The 23,326-nt window shown below is 36.1% G+C and overlaps 1 pseudogene across 1 annotated transcript; it reads right to left on the reverse strand.

Moving 5' to 3' along the window:
• Nucleotides 1–363: 363 nt before the first annotated feature.
• On the reverse strand, nucleotides 364–18,205 carry LOC307061560 (ferritin heavy chain-like; annotated as a pseudogene). The gene is made up of 2 exons: nucleotides 17,909–18,205; nucleotides 364–975 (listed from the first exon to the last, which is right to left on the reverse strand). The product of its transcript is annotated as a ferritin heavy chain-like (transcript).
• Nucleotides 18,206–23,326: the final 5,121 nt, after the last annotated feature.

A 23,326-nucleotide genomic window follows, 5' to 3' on the forward strand; every position in this document is an offset into this window, starting at 1 on the left:
CTAGGTCAGATGATAGGTGTATGTTTAACATTTTAAGAAACTGCCTATTTTCCAAAGCTGTTTTACCATTTTACATCTCTACCAGTAAGAGTTCCACTTCCTCATCAACACTTAGTATGATCAGCTTTGAAAATTTTAGCCATTTAATAAGTATGCAATGCAGTGTTATTTTGTTGCAGTTTTTTTGGGGGGTGTGCTGTACCTAATTATTTTATTTGAAAGAATGCTACAAATGGAAGAACTTAAGTTGGTGCTTTGGTGCAACTTATAGAAAAGGTAAAGGTAAACCCAAATGCATGCACTGCCTTGGTGACCAAAGAGGTCACCCCCATGGCTATGGAGAAGCCAACTTAAGGCTTAGTCCTAAGGGTCACTGTCTTCCAGGGTGTGCTTGTCAAAGACAGGCTCTGTAGTGTCAGGTTGCAGGACCCCCATCTTATGCAAGTTGATTACGGTGGTCACCCAGTTCGTTAATGGATTTCACCTGCTCATTCAGGTCGTATGTCCAGATGAAATCACACAAGTAGGTCTGTTTTTGTCAATGCCAGTCTATGCAGTTCCAGTACTGACTGACTCACACTTTTTTTCAAGTGTAACATACATTCCATTGCATTCAACTCACTCTCCCAGTGGTCTCAGTTTGGTTTCTTGATATCCTGATGGGAGTTTTGGGTATCTACTTGGTTCTTGTAGCTTCATCAGTTTCCAGCATGTTCTCTCTCCTTATGAGAGTGGTGAAGAAAACATTTGGCAAAGTTCTTTAAAGCCACATCATCACAGTCAAAGTAGTAAGAGGTGCATGGACAGGTAGATATAGGAAATGTAGAGCTCCTGCTTGATCTGGCAGTTGCTGGTGACCTCTGAGTCCTGGCAGTCATTCTGGTAAACCTGCAAGGGGGAACTGGCCACCACGGCAGGCAGTGGGCTCCTGGAGGTGGTCTGTGGGATCTGTGAGGAGGTGTCAGAGCGCTGGCCCTAAGTGGCAGGCCAGCTAGGTTCCATAGAAAGACTACTGAAACAGGAAGCCACAGTGACTTTCTGCAAAGAATCTCTGCCTTATTACATTGTAGCTTTAATTTGCATTTCTCTAATAATATTGAACTTCTTTTCTTGTGCTTATTTGCCATTCTTATATCTTCTTAGATGAAGTGTCTATTCAAAACTGTTGCCCACTTTTTATTATTTATTTATTTATTTTTTGCGGTATGCAGGCCTCTCACTGTTGTGGCCTCTCCCGTTGCGGAGCACAGGCTCCAGATGCGCAGGCTCAGCGGCCATGGATCACAGGCCTAGCCGCTCCACGGCATGTAGGATCTTCCCGGATTGGGGCACAAACCTGTGTCCCCTGCATCGGCAGGTGGACTCTCAACCACTGTGCCACCAGGGAAACCCAGTTGCCCACTTTTTAAAAATATGGATTATTTGTTTACATATTGTTGAGTTATGAGAATTTTTTACATGTGCGAGATACTAGTTTTTTATCAGAGTGGTACTTGGCAAAGATTTTCTCCTAGTCTTGGTTTTTCAAAGAACAATTTTTATTAAGTTCATTTATTAATTTGTTCTTTTATGAATTATGCTTTTGGTGTTTCATCTAAGAAATCTTTACCTAACCCAAGATCATAAACGTTTTCTCCTATGTTTTCTTTTAGAAGATGTATAGTCTTACATCTTACATTTAGTTTGTAACCTATTTTTGAGTTAACTTGTGCATATAATGTTATGTATGAATCAAATTTTTGTTTATTCATCCATTTTTTTCCATATGGATATCCAATTTCTAAGCACTTTTATTGAAAAGACTATTTTTTCACCATTGAATTACCTTTGAACTTGTGTTGAAAATCAGTTGTCTATTATATGTAGGTCATTTTGTAAACTATTTTATTTTACTCTTTTATTTCTCTGTCTTATGACCAATGCCACACTGTTTTAATTTCTATAACTTTATAATAAGTCTTAATAACATACAGTGTTAGTCCTCTAAATTTATTTTTTGTTTTCAAAGTTGTCTTAAATATTCCAGTAGAATCAGATATCTTAAAACCTTCAAAAGTCCCAATATTTCCCTCCAAAGTTTTGGTGCTAGTACACTTAATCAGAAATAAAATTTAGAAAAAAATGGACACATACAAATTGATGTTATTCATATATCAATATCTTGTTATACCATATCCAGAAGCTGTATTATTAGAAGAACCCTATCAAGGAGAACAGTCTGCAAATAGGAAGAATCAACTTGATTAAAAGAGAATGAAAATGTGAATGGAGAATAAGAAAATCAGAAAGCACTTTAATTTCATTAACTTGACTCATATTCCAAGTCCAAACATACTTTATTTAGGGCCCTAGAACAGCTTCAAGATATTCTCTTTAAGGCACATTCCTCCACTCAGCACAACAAAGGCTCAGAAGCTGAGCAGGATGACACAGGCTAAAAATACATTTTTATATATGTGAGATATATAGAGCTATATATATATTCAATATATATATGTATGTATATATGTATAATTTTTCCCTATTCCAAAGGGAAATTCCAAGAATGGCAGTGGGAAACTTCTAAGATAAGCCAACTGTTCTTGGGTGGCCATTTTCATTTAAGTGACATGATTACATAAATTAAGTACACATGGGTTGGGAAATGTCTTGTAAAAAAATTTCCTTACAAGTAAATCTGGACAGATTTTGAGGTCTTGAGCTTCCCAACACTGTGAGTTCAGAAACAGACTGGAGCCCCTCCATCAAGGGTGTTGGGGAGCAAATTTCCTCACTGGGTGAGAGACAAATGTCACTGACCTGAAGGAGGCAGCCAACTCCAAAAATTGATGGGTTTTGAACAATTCATCTTATGGCATAGATAACTACAATAGGTGAGTAGTTTTCAAACTATATTCCAGAGTACAGCATCTTTATATATTTCATAGAGAGAGCGTTGGTTTGGTGCCTGCCTCAGCTACTGCCCTAGCAGTGTACCTCCAGCGCCTGGGTGAGCAAAATTCATGAGGAGATTCCTGCAGTTCAGAAATTAAAGTCATTCTCCTTCCATTGCTTTACACTTTCAATTATATAAACACATACTGGCTTTTTAGTGATCCAAGCAACATTTCACACTTGATTGGCCCACTTTTCTGTGGGAACTTTTCCTTTGCTCACATGGATTACCACAGGAACCATTTCAGAATTCTGCACAAAGTAGCAATAAAAATGACTTTGGCCCACATGTTTGACTGTAGAGTTGATATCTACCCCAGATCAAATAGTTTTTACTCTATAAATAAAGGGTTTGACCTGTTCATTTTAGCTAGCTTGTCTAAACACAGCAGTTCAGCTGAGAAGTGATCCAGATTTCAAGTGTCCAGACCTTACATATAGAAAACACATGCACACATTTGCACACACATGCAGATTCATGTGTGCACACAGGCTGCCATTCTTCCCCCTTTGACCAGTTTTGGAGTATCTGCCCTACTTCTCAGAGGAATCATCTAGTAAATAATCAGCACAGGGAGGAAAATGATCCTAGGATTTTTTCCAGAACACCTCTGGCTCAGTAGGCACTCGGATGAAAAGTAGGGCAAATACCAATCTTAAAGTTCATTGGCTGTTTAATTTCCAGCCAAGAAAGCAATGAAGATGGAAAAGGGGGAGTACCTGTGGTCTGTGATTACTGGGGTGGCAGGTTTCCAGAGACACTGAGCCTTGACTTTGTTTCATCAGGATTCTTCCTAAGTTGCTATTAAGAAGTATTTTCAACAATCTCTTTTTATTAGCCGTTTGTGCCCAATATAGTTTTCTAGTTGCTAGTTTGTTATGGCTTTAACATAAATAAGGTTCTAAAAATGTCTCACATGAGGAGTTGCAGGGCTGGGTATGCTATTTAGACCACATAAAAAGTCTATGTAAAGGACTTCCCTTGTAATGGGACTCTTTTATATTTAATAGAACTGTCATATAAACATATACTAGCATTTAAAATACAGTTTCTGGGCTATAAAATAAACACCATTTCAAATATTTCTGTTGGCTTTCACATGCATAGAGCTTAGTTCATTAAATGTTCTTTATTCCATTTATGTGAAATGTGTTTTTAACCACCAGAGCAGCACATAAAGTGCATTATCCCTTGAAATGCAGCCATTATCAAGTAAAGAGCAGTGAAAGTCAAACATACCAAACATTTTATGCAGATTCAAGAAAATTCCAGTTAATTTTAACACCTTGTACAATGCCACAAATTGGTACTTTTCCAATAAATTATTATTGATGATTATGATAACTGTATTCATAAAATGAAATATAAATGTGGACATATATCACAGAAAAATATATATATTTATTTAGAAATATTTTCACAATTTATTGTTTACCTGAAAGTTATACAATAGCAATACTTCATTTATTTTTCAAGTTAAAATGAAGTGGATTAAATAAAATGATTCTGCATTGCCTATCTTTATAAACTTGAGTAAAAATTTGTTACAGTGTGCTTCAGTTTTCTCATCTGAAAAATGTTGATAATAGTATTTCCTAAGTCACAGTTTTCTTAGAAATGCATTAAATATATAAAGTTAACACATATAGAGTTAACATAGTTTTTAGAATATTTCCAAGCACATAATCAGTATCCAATAAATCTCAGCTAATACTAATAATATTTTTCTAGAGCTCTATTTTAGAGTCACCACAAGTAAATATTTTCTTGCACATGTCGCAATATCCAACAGAAATCATGGGTGCACATTTTGTGCTAGGTAGAAAGAGCTATGTTGTTTATCAACATATAGCATGAATCAGTTTAGATCAATATATCTATTAACAATGTTTCATTATACTTAATTTTTGTAAAAGTTAAAAAGTTTGGGAGAGTCAAAGAGCCATGAGATGTGATTACTGTCCTTAAGTAGTTATATGAACATAAAAAAGAAATTAATGTCATTAATACATTAAAAATACTAAAATTAATCTTACCTAAAACACTAACAGTGACATTACCAGACAGTTGGGAAGTGGTTGGCATTTGATACATGGTGCTAGAACATGTGGCTATTCCTACATAATACAACAGAGAAAAAGTAAATGCCTGGTAAATTAAAGGCCTCAATATGAAAATAAAACTGAAAAACTTTTAGGAGAATCCTAAGAGGATATCTTTATAACATCAGGACTCAGAAAAATTTATTAAACCAGACACAAAACCCACAAACTATAAAGGAAAAAATGTTTGAAATTTATCTATTAGCATTGAAAATTTCTGTGTGACAAAAGGTAACATAAAAAAATTGAGACAAGTCACAGACTAGAGGAAGATATTTGCAGACATATTATAGCTTCCTTTCCCCCAAATAGTATCTGGAGTTCTTCATGTGTAAGCAACCAAAAAACAACCTAATAAAAATTGGACAAAGGATTCACAGAGAAGAAAACACAATGATCAGTAAATATATAAAGACCTCCCCAATCCCACTATAATAAATGGATATGCAAATTAAAATAACAGCCAGAGGATGTGTGCATCTGGGTATAGCTGCCTAACTTGCATAAGACTAAATATTTTAATATAAAACAACAAAAGATGTCTGGAAAAATTTTTAAATCTGTTGTAAGACTTCAGAGAGCCATCAAAATAGTTAGGACTTGAGAAGCCAAAATTCCAAAGAGAAAGGAATAACGGAGAAGTAAGCTCAATATTCACTGTTGCCTGCCCTGTTGAAATATTTGTCAGTATTTGCCAGTCTGTAACTTTCAGCCAGGATGCCAAAAACCAAACAAAAACTGGTACCTAAGAGATTAAGAAACTTCAGAGTTTCCAGCAGTCACAAAGGCTGGGGAGACAAAAAATTAATACAGGGCTTACCATAGAAGATCATGGTAAAATGTCCCAGACATTCAGCTGAAACTTCAGAAAGGCTACGCTTTGGACTAAGGAAACTGGAAATAGACTATTAGTGAAAAATATCTGGAATTAGTTCAACCCAAAATAGATTAGGATGACCTCCTTCTATTCTAATTGTCTGTCTACCAGAAGCAAAATTTAGTACTCTCTGTAGGAAAGTAATATTATCATGAGTGTCAGATTATCTTTAAACGTTTTCATATACAATGACAACATCCATTTAAAACAACCAGTCACACCAGAAACAGAATCAAATTACTTAGAACAAAAAGGAAAAAATTTGGTAAAATAAAAACAGATCCATAGGAGATCCAAATATTGGAGTTATCAGACACAGAATTAAAAATAATTATGGTTAATATGATCAAAAAAAAGTACAGAACAAGATAGAGACTTTTAGCAGAGAACTAGAGTCCAGAGAAAAGAATCAAATAAAAATTCTAGCTTGGAAAAATATAAAAACCCAAATTAAGAACTCAGTGGATTGGTTTAACAGAAGGCTGGGCATTGTTAACGAGAGAATTAGGGCACTGGAAGACAGGTTGGCAGGTAATAGCTTGAATGAAACACAGTGACTAAAAAAGAGAAAAAGTATAGAATATATTACAAGAAACATACTGGACATGATGAAAAGTCTAGCATGTAATAAATATATAATATGTGTAAAAGGAGAGAAGAGATAAAGTGGGACAAAACAATATTTGAAGAATATGACTAAGAATTTCCATAAATGTGTAGAAAATATCAAGCTACAGACTCAATAAATTTTATGAACCACACAAGAGATAAATACAAAGCAAGTCCACACAGATACACATCAGAGTAAAACTACTGACACACAAAAGATTCAAACATACAAATACAAATACAGAGAAAATATCAGATGCATCCAGAGAGAAAATGTTACCCTCAAATAAGCAAGAAACAGACTAATGGCTAAATATGCAACACAAACATTAGAAACTAGAAGAAAGTAATAGTTTTTAAATACTGGAATAAACTACCTGCTAAGCTAGAATTGTATACACAGCAAAAATATCCATCAAAATTTAAGGTAGGGGCTTCCTTAGTGGCACAGTGGTTGAGAGACCGCCTGCCGATGCGGGGGATGTGGGTTCGTGCCCCAGTCCGGGAGGATCCCACGTGCCATGGAGCGGCTGGGCCCGTGAACCATGGCCACTGAGCCTGCATGTCCAGAGCCTGTGCTCTGCAACGGGAGAGGCCACAACAGTGAGAGGCCCGCGTACCGCAAAAAAAAAAAAAAAAAAAAAAAAAAAAAAAAAAAAAAAATTTAAGGTAAAATAAGTATATATTCAGATATACAAAAACTGAGGGTTAGTGACCTGCAGACCCACAATAAAAAATATATATATAATAAAATTTTTATTAAGTTCTTTAGGTAGAAAACTTGCATAGAAAAGCAGGAAAAAATAAAGAACAAAAAAAGGATAATTATTTTAATACATCTGAATGAATGTCTAAAATATTGTCTAATACATTGTGTGGTTTAAATATTTGAAGATGTAAAATACGTAACAATGAAAGACGGGAAAAGAATATATGCATTACTGGGGAAGTGGCAAAAGTAACAGTTTGTATTAAAATGTAACAAATCAAGTGTTCATGTTTTAGTCTTTAGTCTAATCAGCTAAAGAATAGTATAATAATGAATAACAAAGTAATAGAGGGTAAGTATGGAATAATAAAAAATACTTGATTAATCTAAAAGAAAACAAGAAAGGGCAAAAAAAAAATATAGAAAATAAATAATAAGATGGTAGATTTAAACCCAAATATAACAGCTATTTAATTAAATGTTAAGTAGTCTGAACACTGTGATTAAAAGACAAAGTTTATCGAATTGGATGGGCTTTTTTTTTTTTTTTTGGTATTTATTTATTTATTTATTTTTGGCTGCATTGGGCCTCCATTGCTGCGTGCAGGCTTTCTCTAGTTGCGGCGAGCAGGGGCTACTCTTCCTTGCGGTGCGTGGGCTTCTTATTGCAATGGCTTCTCTTGTTGTGGAACACAGGCTCTAGGCACACAGGCTTCAACAGTTGTGGCACATGGGCTCAGTAGTTGTGGCATGCGGGCTCTAGAGCACAGGCACAGCAGTTGTGGTGCACGGGTTCAGTTGCTCCATGGCATGTGGGATCTTCCTGGACCAGGGCTCGAACCCATGTCCCCTGCACTGGCACGCGGTTTCTTAACCACTGTGCCACCAGGGAAGTCCCTGGATGTTTTTTAAAGTCAGCCATTTATGACACACAAAAGATGCATCTTAAATGTAAGAATGTAGAAATGTTGAAAGTAATTTTTTTCTAAAAAGAATGAAAAAAGATACATATGCAAATATTAGCCAAAATAAAATTTATATAACTGTACTAATATTAGAAGTACGCTTTACTGAAAAAATCACTATTAGAGATAAAAAAGAATATTTCAAAATGATAAAAGATCCAATCTACTAGGCATATATAACAATTCATAAAGGCTCAAAATATGTAAATCAATTAACTGACAGAATGTAGAGAAGAAATTGACAAATCCACAATCATTGGGGCATTTTATTACAAAGATTGATGAGGATATGGAAGATTTCAGCAGCATGAGTAACCAGTTTAACTGACTTGAAATAATAGAGGACACTGCACAAACATGGAATACACATTCTTTTCAAGTATAAAATTGGCCATATGCTAGTCCATAAAGCAAGTGCTCAGTCTCATTAGTAGTTAAGGAAATACATATTAAATTCACAGTGAAATTATTACACATCAGAGTAACCAAAATAAAAAATACAGAAAATACCTCATGCCAAAAGAATGTGGAGCAACTGGAATGTACTGCTGTTGAGAGTGTAGACTGGTGAAGTTACTTTAGAAAAATTTTTGTGTGAATCTACTAGAATTGAACAAATGCACTTACCATGATGCAACAATTCCATTCCTAGATCAATACCCAAGAAAAATGAACATGTGCTCACCAATATGAACAAGTTGTACAAGAATCTTCAAAGCAACACTCTTTATAGCAGCCAAACACTGGAAATGACTCAAATGCTTATCAACATAAATGGAGCAATAAATTTTTACACACACGTAATGGAATGCCATAGACCAACAAGATGGACAAACTACCACCATGTTCAACAATGCAGTAAATCTCAAGAAAATATCTTTAGTGAACAGATCTAACACAAAAGATTCTGAATCCGATAGTGATTCTGATACTAAATCAATCTGAATGAAACTAATCTACTTTACTAGTTTTGGGGGGGCTGCCATTATGAAGCACTGCAAACTGGATGTCTAAAACAGCAGACATTTATTTTCTCACAGTGCTGGTGGCTAGAAATTCAAGATTGGCAGGGTTGGTTTCTTTTGAGACGTTTCTCTTTTGGTTTGTAGAAGACCATCTTCTCCTTATATTTTCACATTGTCTTCCCTTTGTACCCATCTGTGTCCTAATCTCTCCTTATAAGAACACCAGTCATGTTGGATTAGGGTCTACCCCGATGACCTCTTTTTAAACTAATTACTCTTTAAAGACTCTATTTCCAAATACAGTCTCATTTGAGGTACTGGGGGTTAGAACTTCAGCAAATGAGTTGTGTGGGGGGGGGGGTACAATTTTGCCCATAACATTTATGTGATTAAAATTCAGGGTAGTGTTTACCTTTAAGGAGGATGGTGGTAGTAACTGGGAGGAGGAAAAAGGAGGTCTGATATTCTTGATTCTGATAATACATGTATTCTCACTTTATAAATGCTCATTAAGCTGTATACTGATGATTTGTGCACTTTTCTAAATGTTTGTTGCTCTTCATTTTAAAAAATCTTAATAAGAAAATATGAATTAATAAAAAGTAATTTACATCCATCAAATTGCAGCAATATAAAAAATGCAATGAAGTGTGAAGACTTATGCACTGCTTGTAAGTTTATAAATTAGTGAAACACCTTAGAGAGCAATTCGGCAATTGTTGGAATGATAACAAAATAATTGATATACTCGTTGAACACTGTTCTAAGCACTGTTGTATTTACTATGACAATGTCATAAATGGTGTATTTTTAGAGTCTGAACTGGACTGCTGTAAAAAAGTGATTAATAAAAACCCAGTGGTTAAATAAGACATCTATTTATCCTCCTTATAACAGTCCAGCAGTAGATGGCTAACAGGGCAACTCTACCAGGTTCAAGATTTCAAGATGGAGATTCCATCTCTAGGAATAAGGACTCTCTCTCTCTCTCTTTCTCACACACACACACATACCATTCTCTCTCTCTCACCATTTCTAGATAGCAGGAAGTGGGGAAAGGCAGACAAACACATGCAGGAGTGTACATCACTTTCACTCACACCCCATTAACCAGAATGTAGTCACATGTTCACATCTAGCTGGAAGAATGCTAAGAAATGTAGCCTTTATCTGGGCACCTGAAACTCTGCTATGGACAAAGGAGATAATGGATATTGGAGTACAACAGGCAGTCTGTCATAGGCAGTTACTTCTACTATCATGATTTTAGAGATCAAGAAACAGAGTCAAATATGGCAAGGGTACACACAGAGTAAACGACAGAGTCAAGACTTGAACTCACACAAACAACATACCTACTGTATGATGCACTGCCTCTCTACAGCTAATAAAATTAAAGTTTTATACCCTGTAGCCCAGCTGTTCTAACACACGTGCATAAAGACACATGTACTGGGATATTCATTGCAACACTGATTGTTAAAATAAAAAAACAAACAAGCTAAACTAAACTAAAAAAGACGTGCAATGGAAACTTCTCAGCCATTAAAACTAGCGTTCAATATGAAAAAATCTCCAGAACATAATACTGAAAGGAAAGAAGTTATAGAAAGAATACATACAGTATGATGTCAGTTGCATAACATTTTAAAGATAAAAAATATGTATTGTTTATGACTGAATAAGTGTGCAGTAAAAGTACAGCATATGTGTGGGAATAATGTTCACAAATCTATTAAATATGGCAAAATGTTAACAAATATTTAGTCTTATATGCTCATTATTTTCATTTCTGGTTTTTGTGTGTTTTAAAAATTTACCAGTGGTGTCAAAATTTTCTTTTTTAGATGCACTGACCACATGGTGTAGATTTATTGGGGATAGTTTGGATATAAATTGCTCTTTATAATCTCTGTAAACTATCAATATATTCTAGGAATACCAATCCCTTTTGGACTACCTCTCACAATAGGATTGATATAAAAAATCATTATCTTGCTTTTTTATCTAGAAATATAGTTGGCCTAGATGCGATGGCTTACTCAGTTGACTTAGGATTCAAATTTCACATTTAATTTTTACATTAATCATATGAGGTAAACTATTTTTCTTTCATATAAATGATGTAATTTTCTGTTTCTCATCCTCCTATACTTGCAAAAGTTCTTTCCTTTTCATCTAAAAATCTTTCAGACTAATTCATATTGGTCTACCATTTCAAATTATCAGTTTCATTTCCAAGTGAAAATTTGATTTACATTTTTGTGACTAAACAAAAATAACAACAGACTTAATCACATTTAGGTTAGATTGAATTTTTAAGTGAAGCAATTTCTTCACATCTTTTCTAGGTGGGGCTGGGGGAAAGAATGGGAACGTGAGGAGAAATCTTTGATAGTTTTTTTTTTTTTTTTCTTTTTTTAAGGGCAGGCTCAGGTGTGGTGTAGAGAGATTATAGAGTCAAGATTCTTCCACTGGACAAAAGAAAAAAAAAGTTTTTCCACTGGATATTCCAATTATTCTTTAGGCGCTATCTTTCTCTTAGACCAACATTATTTAAATCCAGATATATTGCCTTGGCTTAAAACAATTTGGGGTAAGAGTAAAGCAGAATTATTAATATCTTCATCATTCTTTCTTCTTATCAAATGCTGACATATTCAAGACAGATTTGGAAATTATTGGTACCTAAACACTCATCTCCTTCATTATTTAAAGTTGATGAATTCCTAAATTAATTCTTAAACCTTTCTTTAACAGGACAGACAGAAATAAAAGAAGGATAGAGATGTTTCTCTTACATTTGAACCAAAGTTACTTTATTACTTAGTATAGCTAAAATTATCAAAGACAGATTTCATGTTTTAACAATGGATTCTCTACAGTTTATAGGGATATTGTTCTACAGAGGAAAAACAAACTGAGGACTTTTATAAGAGGGCATTCTTGGTTCAGAGTACATTATAGATGATGTGCTATCACTTTCAGACCCAACAAAAAAAGAGACAAGGTTTTAATGTTAAAACACTAAGATTGACTTATTGATATTATGCTTGTCAAACACAGGAGAAATGGTTTTATAATGTTGATAAAGTGAGCATAGAATTTAGTTTTGGCTATAGATATAATTTCTTATGTAATGCAACTACAAAAACAATTTCTTGAGGGTTCTCTGAGGAGTAAACTGGGTTGAGGTGGACCACTAGAACTTCACAGTATTCTTAGTAAACTGGAGGCTAATAATGACCCCATCTCTTTCTGGAAGCTGAATGTTTCTAGCTTCATACCTAGGGGTTCACATAAGAAATGCATGATAGCCAAGCCTACAAAATTTCTTACTTACAATCTCTTTGAGGTGAAGTGAGCTTCTTTCCTTTTTTTTAATTTTAATTTTATTGGAATATAGTTGATTTACAATATTGTGCTAGTTTCAACAAAGTGATTGAGATTCTTTCTTAATGAAGAGGGCTGCAATAAATAACAATGTGTCCTTAGAAAGGTTGTTTAAGGATAACCCAGATCATTGGACCCATTAAAACTTCTTCAATATGATAGGCCTTCTAAAACTTTTGAGAGTTTATTGTCTCTCCTGTGCCATTCATCAGTCTTAATGGGCATTCAATGCACTTGCCACTATCTGTTCATCCTCTGCAGTTAGCATGACATAATCAATATTGTGGTCCAGTGCCATGGATAGACAGAATATATTAATTGGGTTTTAGATATAATAAAAGTGTTGTAATAACCAGACTTCCAAGTAATAATGCCCATCAGGCAACTACAAATGTAATGGTTGTGTAGCAAGGTAAAAAATAAATGAATATGCATGAAAATATTGGTTTGGCAATAAATTATAAGAGGATGACAAGGTCTTCCAGAAATAAATTAGTCCTCAGAGAAAAATGACACAAAAGAACAGTAAACCAGTTCTGTTGTTTTGAGCTGCTGTATGGCCCTGTGCTGCCTCTATTCTTAAATTAAAAGACAAAGTGTTGTACAACAACACTTGAAACTAATATAAAGTTATATGTCAATTATATCTCAATGAAAAATAGATATGATATTAACGTGGGCAGTGCACCAGGACCTACATGGTTAGGAAAATAACTGTGAGTAAATACAGTGTAAGGATCAAGAAAAGTGAAGAATGATTATCAGTTTAAGGACCAGCAGCACGACTCTGCCTAGAGAAGAGTAACAAACTCATATCCTAGTGGGGAGGGCTATTTTGGCTTGGCTAATCTGATGAGACATCTTTGATACGGGAAATTAGCTTTCAGAATATTGCCAGTAAAATTTATGCATGAAATAAAGTGATTTTAAAGAAAATTATATGGGAGATTTCAATAAGCTAGCTAGAAAGGAAAAAAACCCACCAATAACAAACATTAGATTAGGGAAGAGAAGAAACATGATGGGGATGGGAATCCAGGAAGAGGAAGTAAGCAGTTAAACTTTTCCAGCAGGAGATTGTGGAGGGGGAGGAAAGGATAAGGGTAATGGCAATGACTTTTAAGGTTAAGAAGTTTATATTTAAACCATATGATCTTCTGCATAAGCCTCCTGCCTTGCCCTATTTGCCCCCTAAAATAAGTAAAAGTCTATGACCTATGTTGGCTTTCTGGTAATATTTTGGAAAGAAATCAAAGAAAAGACCCTGTGTTCCACATTAGTATCAACCTGAGACATATGAAAGAAAACAATAAACAAAAGGAAATAAAAGAGACAGAGAATTTCTCATAAATAAGAAATTAGAGACAGAAGTGTATCGATATGGGAAAGAATGCTTATAATCCCATCCTGAACAAAAAGCGGGGAGAGGATATCTGCAAATAACCATATCTCCATTTTTAAATAATACATTTTTTCTATCAAAGAAAAAAGGTTTAAATTTTTTTATTGAAATCTACCATACATACATCAAAGTGCAAAAATTCTAAGAGTACAGTTTGTTTGTTGATCACCAATTGAACATACCCATGAGACCACCCAGATCAAGAAATAGAACCTTATCAAATTCCCAGAACTCCCCATTCTGCACATTCCAATTACTACTCCCATTCTCCTCTCCAAATAAATTCACTATTGTAAGTTTTAAAATCATAGATTAGGTTCGCTTGTTTTGACTTTCATATGAATGACATCATAGTACATGTTTTTGTGAGTCTGGCTTCTCTTGCTCAATTTTATGCTTGTGAGATTCATTCATGTTTCACTTCTCATTCATTCTCATAGCTATATAATATTTCATTATATGATTACCATACTTTATCCATTCTACTGTTGATGAACTTTTGAATAGATTTTACTTGTAGGCTATGACATATCTTTTGGTAAACACATTGTCTCATTTCTAATGGATATATATCTAGAAGTAAAATTGCTAGGTCAAAGGATATATATATATAACTCTAGTAGATAATGCCAAAAAGTTCTTAGGTGTTTGTACCTATTTTCATTCTAGCTACGAGTATATGAGAGTCACAGCAGCTCTGCATCTTGACCCATACTTGACTGTGTTATCTCTTTAACATTAGCAATTCTGGTAGGTTAATATTGTATTCATTGTGTTATTAATTTACATTGCTTTGGTGATTCATGAAGTTGAACACGTTTTTACGTGTTCACTGGAATTTTTGACATCCTCTTTTGTAAAGTATGTGTTGAAGTCTCTTGCCTATTTTTCTATTGGGTTATCTGTTGTTTTTATTTATTTATTTATTTTGTGATTGACTCACAAATTACTCTGGATATGAGTCTTTTGATCATTATATTTGTTGAACTATTTTCTCTCACACTGTGGAATGTCTTTTAATTACATATTTTCTTTTTTCCAGCTTTTTATTTGTGAATAACTTTTGACTTACAGAAAGTTGCAAGAATAGTACAGATAATTCACCTCCTTATGTTAACAACTTATGTAACTATAGTACTATTATCAATGCAAGGAAATGAACATTGGTACAATACTACCAAACTAACCTACAAACTTTATTCTAATTTCATCAGTTTTTCTTCTAATGTCATTTTTTGTTTGTTTCAAGATCTTATTCTGGATATCACACTGCATTTAGTTTTGTCTCCTTAGTCTTCTGCAATCTATGACAGTTCCTCATTCTTTCCATTTTTTTCATGACCCTGACAATTTTGATGAGTACTGGTCAGTTATTTTGTGGTTTGTCCGATGTTTTCCAACAATTAGATTGAAATTATGCAGTTTTTGGCAAAAATACTGCAGAAATAATATTTTGTCCTCAATGTATCTTTGAAACAGGGGGTATATGTTTTCAATATATCCTACTACTGGTGATATCAACCTTTGAACACTTGCTTAAGTGATATCTGCTGGGATTCTCCACTGTAGTTACTATTTTCCCTTTTTCAATTGATAAATATCTTGGGAGAGACAGTTTGAGTCTATGTAACTATCCTGTTTCTCCTCAAGTTTTCCAGTGGTCAATCAGTGCATCTTCCTGCAACAATTATTACTGTGGTGATTGCCAAATGGTGAGTTTTTATTCCCTTGTTTCTTTCTACATTTATTAACTGGGTTTATATTATAAGGTGGAACTGACACTTTTCCTCCCATCATATGGGTCAGATATTTTATTTGCCAGGTTCCTTTGTGGATAGGGCTAGGCACCCGACCTAAGTGTGGCCAATCAGATAACTCCACAAGAATCACCTAGACTTTCTATCCCATCATCAAGAGTCAAGAGAGGGCCCACACACTGAGAGTAACCATCAGCTTCTCCAAAAATCTCTACTATTGTCCTAGTCCATTTAGGCTGCTATAACAAAATACTATTGTTATAATATAAACTATAACTACTGTTATGATATAAACCGGGTGGATTATAAAAAACAAAAATTTATTTCTCACAGTTCTGAATGCTGGGAAGTGCCAAATCTTGGTGCCGGCATATTTGGTGTCTGATGAGAGCCTGCTTCCTGGTTCATAGATGGCCATCTCTCTGAGGCCTCTTTTATAAGGGCACTAATCCCATTCATGACAGCTCCACCCTCATGAACTAATCACTCCCCAAGCCTCACCTCCAAACACCATCACATTGGGCACTAGGATTCAAAATACAAATATTGGATGGACACAAACATTCAGTTTATAGCATTCCATTAACAGATATCAAGGCAAAGTCCAAACATCTAGTATAAGACTCTGTCTCCTCCAATAAGTGCACTGAATCTGTGACCACTCCTCCACCCAAATCTTCTACCATCATTTTCAGGAGCTGAAAGGACCTACAACCTGAGACTATGACCCAGGTACCCCAAATTTCCTTACCTCTATTGATAAGGAGCTGCTGGTACTCACCCTGCTCCCAATCCCCTAATGCACATTCTCTGTCTTGAATTCACCCTGGAAATACTCTCATTTAACCCTTTATTACTGTTTTTATCTCTCACCTGGGCTCACAGTTAACCTTTTTTCTTCTGCTTTTATTCCCCGTAACACTCTGTACTGTCTCCCTCTCCCACTGCTCCAGTTCCACAAATCACTTCACTGTCCCCTCTGAAATTCATGGTCCACGTGCCAGACTGTATTTTTTACAGTGGCCACAAGATCTCTCAACCCTCTACTCCTGCAATCTTTGCTGGAATGTCACTCTTTTATGAGGACTCCCAAAACACTCCATTTAAAATTGTCACCTACAAGCACCCACCCAGCCCACCCTTTTTATCCCCCTTACTCTACCCTTGTTTTCCTAAAGCACTTTATCATCTAACATCAATTTACCTGATCCTTTACTTTATTGTTTATGGTTCGTCTCAAGATACTCCACTCTCCTCTGCTTGAATATAATTTCTAAGAGGATGGAGGCATTTGTTTGTTCTTTCAGTGATATATCCCAAACACCGCGAGTGGCATGAGGCACATTTTAGGTGTTCCAGATTTTGAATCAGAAGTTGATGTCTCAAATAGATAAAATCAAAATGACTTTTCTTCCTATTTGTAATGTCAGCAGCCCCACACTCACTTTCCCAGGATGGGGCATGTAGGGCAGCAGCAACAATAAAGCCAGTGTATCCAGCACCCCATGATATTGTGGTCACCAGCAGTGTCAGTACTGACTTCTGGACCATCACTGTGCCTGGATTTTGGCTACAGTTTTGTTCAGTCTCCTTGTTAGTGCCTGCCTGTAACTTGGGACTGATTCTGCAGCCATCTGTGTGATCTTGCAAGTGACACAAAATTCTTTTGAATACATTTTTTCTGCTTATATCAGCTGGTGAGGGCTTGTTTCTTTGCTAAGAACAACGAACTTTTAAGTATTGACCTTTTGAAAATGGATGAGGACATATCTGAAATACCCACAAGTTCAGAACAACATCACTAAAAATAAAAGGGAAAATAGTACCAGAGGAGGCTGTCCACTTAATTAGCTACCAACATATGCAGATGAGAATGCTGGTCCAGAAACTCGGAGTGGAGAAAGCCACAAAATGTCAAGATTGTTTCATCCAACATCACATAGACAGCCTATTTCTTTACTTCTTTTGGTAGGGCTGGTCAGAAAGACATGGGAGTGAAAAAAAATCTCTTTTTAAAAGCCATCACTTGGACTAGTGTAATATAAAAGGCCATCCCTGGGAGAGACCCGGCATGGATCCATATGGTTTGTGAGTCTTTTTCCCTGTGACATTTTTATGAAGGTTATGTATATGTCCCGTTCATCTTCATTCTCCTGGTGCTAATTGCTGTCCATTGGACCTTGCTACTGTGTACAGGGACCACATGCTTCTCCAACACTGCCCTGGCTGCAGTGTGCCACATGGCCCTGCTGTCCTCAGATAAGAACCTGCTGCTGTCTGACCACAACAGCTGGAAATGTTCTGCCTTGAAGAGCTTATCTTGTGGAGACTCAAGCTGAGCTATGACACAGTCGACAAGCACACAGAATGAGTGGATTCTCTGGGGGCAGCTTGTGGCAGCCAAAAAGCCTCCCATGTGCTGTTGGATGAGAGCTTCATGTTTGGAGTTGATAGTGAGCTTTACTGCGGACACTTCCTGTGAGGAAAGCATTGTGTTGAAGACAGAAAGAAGTTCAAGAGCACAACTTCTCCAACCATCGGTCTCTCTCTGGGACTCTCAGCTATTTACTGATTTTTCCTTGATTAGGGGCAGGAAAAAATGAAAGAAGATAACTCTTCAATTCTTTCTCCTTTATCTCCTTCTAATTTAAAAAGCATCTGCAATCCAAGAATTGCAACATTACTGATAATTGGCCTCTACTCTGATGCTTTTTACTAGTCTTATACTTCCGCCTCCCCAAGCCCCCCACAAGTCAACCAGTATCCAACATTATCTGTTTTTCATTTCCTTACTTTTTAAAATAATTCTTTCACATATGTCTGTATGGTTAACCAACATAATGTTTAGTTTCTGGGTTTTATAAAAGTGATATCATACTGTATACAGTCAGCCCTCCATAGCTGCAGGTTTGGCATCTGCTGATTCAACCAAAATTTCCAGCCAAGATTGGTTGGATCTGTGGATGCAAAACCTGCAGATAGGCAAAGCCCACTGTACAGTGTTCTGGAACTTGCCTTTCTATCAGTTACCAGTATGCTTCTAAGGATCATCCATGTGGTTCTGTGGAATAGAGATTGTCGACATTTTCTGCTATATATTAGGCTTTTGTATGACTAGACCAGAGCATGTTTATATGTATTCCTGCCAACATTTGGGTTGTTTCCAGTTTTTTAGGTGTCTGAACAGAACTGCTCTGAACATTCTTGCCTGTGGCCCTTGGAGCACTCCTGCTACACTTCCTCTAGAATAGACTTGCTGGTTGTTTGCATGTTTCATCTCACGTGAGAAGGCCAAATTGTCCAAAATGATTATTCTACTTTATGAGCAATCCATGAGTTCCCCTTGATACACCTTCTTTCAACATTTTATATATTTGATTTCACAGAAGATTTATTTTATGAGGGAGAAGGAATTGTCCCTAATTTAAGAGGATGAGCTAATTAATGTTAATCAGGCTGAGAAAGGTACTCCTAGCTACCATGCTTGCACTTTTGAGTACATCACTTCTTTTTATTTTAATATGCTTTATTCATCCCTGTCAATTCAGCCGTTGCTTAGGAGTGGGGCCTGGCAACACCCTTCAGGAAGAAAGCACGGATACCGGGTCAGAGAGAAAACATCTCCTTCTCTCATGTACCATCCCAGGGCTCCCTATCTTGTGGAAAAAGACTAATTCTTGGGCTCCCTCACCCCTACACCCTTGCCGTGGTGATAGAAAAAATATAAGGCAGGTGATATTTGTCCTGGGCATCCGCACTGCTCAGGTATTGATGATGGCTCTGTGCTGGATGCTCCTCGGCCTGTTCCTGTCCCTGGGAACATTCAGGCTTGCTTTTTGTGGGAAAGGGGTGAGGTGTGTGTGGAAGGGGAGATTCAGGGATATAGGCCAGTGACTCTCTCTTCTTACTAACATTAGAGTATGTGTGTTACTCTCAGACACAAGGCATCGCTCACTAAAGCTCTGACCTGCACTGCACTGATGGGAGAGGGCTAGCATTCCCGTCTAGGTGGCAAAGGGGTATTTCACCAGGACTATCACATGGCGGGAATTTCAAGCTAGGTAGGAAGGAGGACAAGGCAGAAAGGCCGTTGGAAACATAATAACACACTAATTAGTTGACTTAATCTTGAAGCTAAGCCAAATCGCACTTTGATAAAATTTAGGCAGAGAATCAGGTTTGTTATTCATTTATGTGAATTTAATTTTCTTCCCAGCAAGCCTACAACCTCTGCCTCTCAGCCTCTTCAGAGATTTGGATTCTGTCTCTATAATAAACTTAAAATTTTAAAATAAAGTCTGCACTTTTTCTCTGGAAACATGTCTATATTTGGAGAATCCTTATTTGGGGCTGCATTTTCTAATGATCAGCTGGCTGTTTCAAGTTACTTAACCACAAATTTGAAGTTTGGTGGGCTCTCTGCCTCCAAAGTTTTTCTGAAGTCCCGGAAAATACATGATATGTTCAAGGTCACAATTTGCTCTTGGAATTTTTGAAAATATCTGTGCATGCTGATTTATGGTACTGTAGCCTTTCCCAAGCAGAGAAGACCTTCTTCCTTTGGTATACACGCTTGGATAAAGATGTTTTCTTCTTTTTTAATGGAACTCTTCTTCTGTTGGAAAAGTGGTGTAGGAAAGAATAATGGGATTTACTAGCTAAAAATGATTCTGAATTGTAAAAATGCAATGCTTTGGCCAAAAAACACTTCCTCTCTTGTTCCTTGTCATTAGAAGCATGTATGTGTATAATAAATAAGCTACTTGCCATTGCTTTTTATTCTCTGGAAATAGACTTTTTAATTCACTAGGCATTTTCCAAGTTAAGCAAAGGAAATTGGAAGATAAATTTATGACTGCAGTTTCTGGGGAATAAACATGAGGCCAGTTGGATATAACCCTAGTGAAGTAAGGGTGGTGAAACAAAGCAATGAAATCAGAACAGTCTAACTAGCCAATAAGGATGAATCACAGAATAATATAATCTTAGGTTTGAAGGGATTTTAAAGGTCATCTAGTCCAGCAACATGATTTAGACCAAAGACTATTTTGGCTCAGCAACATAAAACCAATGTTGGGTAGTTTGTTTTCTAGAACCAATCCAAAATTTTCTAGCAAAATCAGATTTGCCTTGCACATTTATTCTAACCTCAAACTCATATACTAGAGATTTTCAACCTGTAATCTATGATGACCCATGAGGGAGCCCTGGGGCCCTCTGAAATAGAGTGCAAAATTGTGTGAGATTGTATACATTTGTGTTTTATTCTAATACAGTAAATATTGATCAATATAACCCAAATAAACAAAAGTTCTTTGAGATCCTTAATAATTAAAAAAAAATTTTTTTAACAATCCTGAGACCAAAGAGTTTGAGAAACTTTGTCTTATACATTACTGCTATTCTTTCATTTCTTGCACAAAATAAATACCTTGTTTTTTCTCCTGGGACTCTAAAATAAGTAACTGTAATGCCTCCAATTTAGACTGCCTGCTTGTGTCTCCCCCTTTCTCACTGCCACAGATTAACCATCCTGGAACCTTAGTTTTATCATAGAATCTGAAGTGACCCTTAAATATAATTTACTTATTTTTACAGTGATGAAACTGAGATCCAGGAAGATAAGCAATTTGTCCCAGGTCACACAGGTAGAGGCAATTACTTCTCATCTGGACTCAAAACCTCCAGACTTCTGAGTCCAAAGCTCCCAGCCTGGCATTCAGGGTCGACACAACTACTTGCCCTACTGTTCCTAACACAGTCCCCTGCTGGAAACAGCTCATTGTCTTTACTGTCCCCTGAACCCACTAGACCCACCGTTATCTCCAGGTGAAGAACTCCTATTTAGATAGAGCTGGTCTCTGCACTCAGTCTTTCCCTAGTCCAGAATGGTTTCTACCCTTTTAAATCCTACTTATTTTATATTGTATAGTAGAGAACAATTACATATAACTATGCCCTAAATCTTACATGTAATGTGTTATCAAACAACGATTCTTGCCTGTCTCTCTACCCCAGAATCCCACTGCACAGAAACAACCACTTTCAATTCTCCACCATTTCTTTTGTTGTATGTCTCAGTATTTCCAAATAACATACTTTAAAATGATGTTTCCTAATATTTTAATATAGGAAATTATCTATTGACTATCTACAATTCAACATCAGGATTTAACTCTTTAGCTTCACCACCTACAACACAAACATATCTCCTCCTGCTAGTCTTCCAATCTAGTGATGTCACAATATTTGGCTAAATCAATATTTGGTATATTAGATTGCATCATATAAAATTGCTGTCATATAACCATTTTGTCTTTTTTACCATTTATTTTTAGCTTACACACAGTAAAAATATGTATCCTTTCACAAATACCACACTGCCTTGCTTACTGTTGATTAACAGTACATTTTAAAATCAAGAATTCTGAGTTCTCTCATTTTTTTCTTCTTTTTCAAAATGGTTTGGGCAATTCTAGCTCTTTTCCCTTTCCATGTAAATTTTAGAATCAGCATAGGGACTTATTTTCTAAGTTTCTTTTATCCAGAGAAGGATTTTCCATTGGGGATTCACATGCCTGCTGCCACAGCTGCCATGACTGTACAGTTCCACACCTGGGGCTGGCCTCAGGGCAGGACCAAGAGAGAAAAAGAGAGAAAGTGGAGATTCTCTTGACACTCTCCAGCTTGCACGGTTTTTATTCCTTTTTAGATGTGATTGACATTTAAATCAGTAGATTCTGAGTAAAGCAGATCACCCTCCATAGTGTGGGTGGTCTCATCCAGTCAGTTGAAAACCTTAAGACAAAAAAGTGAGGTCCCCAGCAGAGGAAAGATTTCTGCCTCTAAACTGCCATTGGACTCAAGATTAAACGTCAACTCTTCCTTGGGTCTGCCCTGAAGATTGTGGTCTTCCAACTCCCATGATGACATAAGCCAATTCCTTAAAATAAATCTAGACAAAAAGATACAGATATTGATATAAATACATCCTATTGGTTCTGTTTCTCTGGAGAATACTGACTAATACAGCTACCTAGACATATAATTTTTTTAAAAAAATCAATAATGCCCTTACAGTAATATAAAAGTAAATAAAAGAAAAACAATTTATAATAAAATTATGTGGAATTCAACATATAAATTCAAGCAGTGTCCCAGTTACTACTGCTGCATAACAAACAACCCCAAATTTGGGAGCATAAAATAACCACTTTATTACACTCACAAATTCTGGGTATTAAGAATTCAGAAAGAGCAAAGCAGTGACAGCATATCTCAGAGCCACAACGTCTGAGGTCTCAATTAGAAAGACTTGAGAGTTAAGAATGACTCAGTAGCTGGGGACTTGAATAATCTGAAAGTTCGTTTACACACATCTAGTGCTTGATTTTGACTGAAAGGTGAGATTTCAGCTGGAACTATTGAGCAGAACATGGGCAAGTGACCTCTCTATGTGGCTGTGGCTTCCTCAAAACATGGTAGCTAGGTACCAAGAGCATTCCAAGAGAGCTAAGTGGATGCGGTATCACCTTTTATGAACTAACTTTTGAAGTCTCATAATATCACTTACTCTGTGGTCACCAAGCCACTTAGATTGAAAGAGAGGGAA

This window comes from Hyperoodon ampullatus (genome assembly GCF_949752795.1).
Source record: "Hyperoodon ampullatus genome assembly, chromosome: 12".
In the NCBI taxonomy this organism is placed as follows: domain Eukaryota; kingdom Metazoa; phylum Chordata; class Mammalia; order Artiodactyla; family Ziphiidae; genus Hyperoodon; species Hyperoodon ampullatus.